At 38.9% G+C, this 4,588-nt stretch overlaps 1 non-coding gene across 1 annotated transcript; it reads right to left on the bottom strand.

The window, feature by feature from the left end:
• Nucleotides 1-3,951: 3,951 nt before the first annotated feature.
• On the bottom strand, nt 3,952-4,060 carry LOC141570252 (U6 spliceosomal RNA). The gene has a single exon (XR_012494260.2). It is a non-coding gene; the product is annotated as a U6 spliceosomal RNA (small nuclear RNA).
• Nucleotides 4,061-4,588: the final 528 nt, after the last annotated feature.

A 4,588-nucleotide genomic window follows, 5' to 3' on the forward strand; every position in this document is an offset into this window, starting at 1 on the left:
CTTACACCAACCTCTGACTGCTCACGCCAACCTCTGGCTGCTCACGACAGCCCATCTCCAGGGAGAGCTGTTGTTTACAATCTTAGCTGTAGAGGGCGCAGCTCACTGGCCCATCTGTGATGGCATGGATGGACCTGGAGGGTATTGTCCCAAGTGGAGTGTCAGACAGAGAAAGATGCAATGGGATTTCACTTATATGTGAAATCTAAACAACAAAATAAACAAAAGAGAAACAAACTCATAGATACAGAGAATATATTGATGGTTGCCAGATGGCAGGGGGGTTGGGAATGAGTGCAAAGGGAACGGATAAAGAAGCACAAATTGGTTGTTACACATGGGGGTGTAGGGTACAGCATAAGGAATATAGTTAATAATATTGTGATAACTATGTATGGTGCAGGTGTATACTAGATTTGTTGGGGTGATAGATGGGGGGGGTGGAGGGAAAGGTGAAAAAGGTGAAGGGATTGGGGTGGCCAGATGGCTCAGTTGGTTACAGCGCGAGCTCAAAACAAGGTTGCCGGTTCAGTTCCCGCATGGGATGGTGGGCTGCGCCCCCTGCAACTAAAGATTGAAAATGGTGACTGGACTTGGAGCTGAGCTGCACCCTCCACAACTAGATTGAAGGACAACGACTTGGAGCTGATGGGTTCTGGAGAAACACACTGTTCCCCAATATTCCCCAATAAAATAAAATTTTAAAAAAAGAGAAGGTTCTTTAACAACAACAACAAAAAGTGAAGGAATTAAGAAGTACAAACTGATAGTTTAAAAATAGTCATGGAGATGTAAAGTCAAGCACAGGAAATATAGTCAATAATATGGTAATATAATACCTATATATAGTGCCAGGTGGGTACTAGTCAGGGGAATCATTTCTGAAATTATACAAATGTCTAACCTGAAATGCTGCACACCTGAAATTAATATAAAATAATATTGAACGTCAACTGGGGTATAAGAGGTCCAAATTTCCAGGTATAAAACAAATAAGTCATGGGGATGTAACCTACAGCATAAGGAATATACTCAATAATATTGTGATAGCGTGGTACAGTGTCAGATGGTTGCTGGACTTATCATGGTGATCACTTCTTTAGGTATATTAATGTTGAATAACTATGTTATATACCTGAAACTAACATAATATTATATGTTAGTTATATTTTAATCAAAATCTTTAAAAAAATGTTTGAGACCCGCAGGCCTAAAGTAAAGCTACTCTTTTTGCTGGCAGCTGGCTTAGATCTGTTCGTGTTCCCCAGTTTTGTCCAGTGAGGCAGGAAAGGAAGTCTGCTGGGAGGCTCTGGGAAGTTTTTCCACTCCTGAAAGAGTCACAGGAAGACACTCTTCCTCCTCTGGTTGTTGGTGTGTCTGAATTTGATGCCTGAATATGCGGCAGCCGTTTTCCTACCAGCCTGAGGAGAAACTCACCGAAGAGAGCAGTGTTGTTTTCAAATTTTATTCTTACAGTGAGTTAGTGAACATCTTTCGATACAGCATATCTTTTCCTATTTGTGTATTTTGGTAGAACAAATTCTTAGAATTGGAAGTGCTGGATAACAGGATAAACACATTGAAAATGTTAAAGATTTCCTCCCAAAAGTTTGTACCAATATAAACTTCCATCAATATTTATTTAATAAGCATTTACATAACGCTTGCTATGTGCTGACTAGGCAACTGTTTGAAGGATTTTATAAATGTGACTCACTAATGGTTTGAATGCCTTTAAATGGTCTATTCATGTCCTTGGTTCATTTTCCTTCTGGGTTTTCATCTTTTTTTTTTCTCATTAATTTCAAAGAGCTCGTTGTATATTAGGGATAATGTCCTATTATGTGACAAATAAAGTTCAATAATTACTTAATCACAATTACAATATCTAAAAAGCTCTGAAAAGCTAAGTTTTTTGTAAATTTGGTGTAAACTCATTTGATAACCAAACATGACCTCAGGTGACATGACGCTACTTTTAGCCTTTGTATATTCCAGTTAATGTGAATAGTGGTTCATTTTGCTGAAAAAAAAAAAAAGAAATTGTGTGTTTGAATCTAAGGTACTGGTCTAGCCCTCACTGGTAGTGTGTATATACTGTGTGTTACCTTTTCTAAATTCTGAAAAAACTCAAAATTGCATGAGACATTCGTCCCTAAGGATTTCAAGTAAGAAAGTTTCGATTTCCTTTTTTTTTTCCTTTTTTTTTTTTACATACATAATGTTTGGTATTTTGAGTTCACTTTTAGACATGTGGAATTGCAGGTGCCGCGGAGCCTTCAAGTAGGTACAGCATAGCCGGCAGGCAGTTGAGTATATGAATTAGAAATTTAAGGGAGAGATTAGGGTTGGAGAAGCAGATTTTATCAGGAAATAAACAATAATTAAATTGAAATCATAAGAGTACATGTCAGAAATCATCATTGTCAGAAGAGCAATGGGACATCAGTGTTCAAGGGGTGGATAACGGCGTCCATGAAGTGGAAAGAGACAAAAAGTCAGTATGCAGAAGAAAACAAGAATTGGCCAGAGCAGAGGTGCAGTCATTCCGGGCTGTGAGGTTACTGCAGCCCTGGAAGACACAGTGGTCTGATGGCTGCAGAGTTCTCAATGGAGCCATTGTAAGACATCAGGATGAACTCAAGTGTTGGGGAGTGTGTGTGCAGGGGAGGGGTAGGATGTGTCTTTGATGGTTGTCTCTGTGTCCAGGCTCAAGGATCTGGACATCAACGTTCCTTAATAGCCAAGCATCTTTCATCAGCCCTCCTAAGAATGCGGGCCTAGGATGCTTCTCCTGGAAAAGCGCAGTTAAAGGGTATGCGCAGTTTCCCAGCCCCATCGGAGCTCCGTGGGCCCAATCTTCTGGCAAGTGGGCCAGACCTTGAAATGAGCAAGCTACTACAGTAGTGGGGGTGGGAGGAAGTTTGTTCTCATCACCACACTGGGCCAGAGGAGACCAGAAAGAAGTGTCAGTGACTTCCTATTCATTCCTTCAGATAGGCTGTCAGGATCCTTGACAGGAGCATTTAGTGCTTGCCAGTGGACAGCCACTTTCAAAGGGGACAACGGAAAGACCTCAGGTCTGCCTCTAACCTGCCCGCTGTAAAACATTTACATCTGGTCTCTGTGTAATGGAAGAAATATCCATTTTTCATTTTCAGTTGAATGTTCTCAGCCTGAAAATGTGCGCCTTTTGTTCATTCTAACTCGCCTACATCTGCATAAAACAAAAGTTCATTTTCAGAGCAGTGTGGAGGGAGACTGTGCACAATTCCAGTTATTGTATAGAAAAGCTGTATGCCTAGCTTTTTATTCAGTGAGAAAATAATATGTCCAAGATGTTAAAGTGGGTGTTTTCTGTAGCTCATACTGGTGATGTCTTGTCTATCACTCAAGAAACAATGGGCACTTATTTGGGATTGCTTAGATTTAGTTACACTACTTTATTTTTCATTTCAAACGGCTCTCAACTGTTAAGTGGGTGAAAAAAAAATGAGTTAATTTCTTAAATATTTTAAATAATTGTCCTAAGTTCTCATTTTACCTACAGCAGAAACATTTGAAAGTTGATGTTAACATTATTCCTGCAGGCTAATATGAAGAACATTAAATAAATATTCAGTGTAGATGTGACACAGATACTTCTGGTCCTGAGCTAATTTCAGCATATATTTTCGTTTAAAAAATCACTTCTCTTTCAACAATACTGAACTATACACTTAAAAATGGTTAAGGTAGTAATTTTTATTTCATGTGTATTTTACCACAATTAAAGAAAAACACTTCTAAATCTTCAAAATTTGGAAGCATTCACTTAATGAAGAAGTTCTTTCAATACTGCTTATTTCAGTTTGAGAAATCTTGTGGATTTGTTTTCATATAAAGCCAGTGATTATGAAGGCTTAATTTTCAGATGTTTTATATATGTATATGTGCAGAGAAACATTTTACTTACATATGGAACAGTTCATGAATTTGCACGTCATCCTTGTGCAGCGGCTATGTTACATCTTCTCTGTATTTTTCCAATTTTTAGTGCATGTGCCACCAAAGCGAGCACCACGTTACGTTTATAACTCTAGAAAAGCTTACTCGGCATCACAGAGTCATAGAGTCACAAGAGACCTAAGAATCACCGTGATGTTTTCAAATGACAATTCTTTGTTCTACAAATGAGCAAGTTGAATTCTAGATTAAGTCAAGAACCTGGGACTCGCATCCAAAGCCATCTTCAAAGAGCCACTTGGCGACAGAATACAAAGCTGAGCCCTGAAAAGTCAAACACACTCTAGATAACTTGTTTCAAAAAGCAGCACTCCCCCTTTCCCCAAACGAAACAAAAACCAGTGATCTTCTGACCCACTTCAATCTCATTTCCACTCTGCAGAATCAGCCACTTCATATTTTTTTTCATTTCTAAATCTCTGCACTAGCAGTTGTCTTACCACTGCTGAAGATGAGAATTGAACCCTCTTCCACCACCATTATCATACACACATACCCAACCCTTCTTCTCTCAATAAGGTCATATTGTGAATTAGTTAACCCATGTTTACATTACTATGAAAATGAAATATACCAATCACAC

The sequence above is a fragment of the Rhinolophus sinicus genome, chromosome 1 (genome assembly GCF_057876585.1).
Source record: "Rhinolophus sinicus isolate RSI-liver-muscle chromosome 1, RSI-T2T, whole genome shotgun sequence".
NCBI lineage: Eukaryota > Metazoa > Chordata > Mammalia > Chiroptera > Rhinolophidae > Rhinolophus > Rhinolophus sinicus.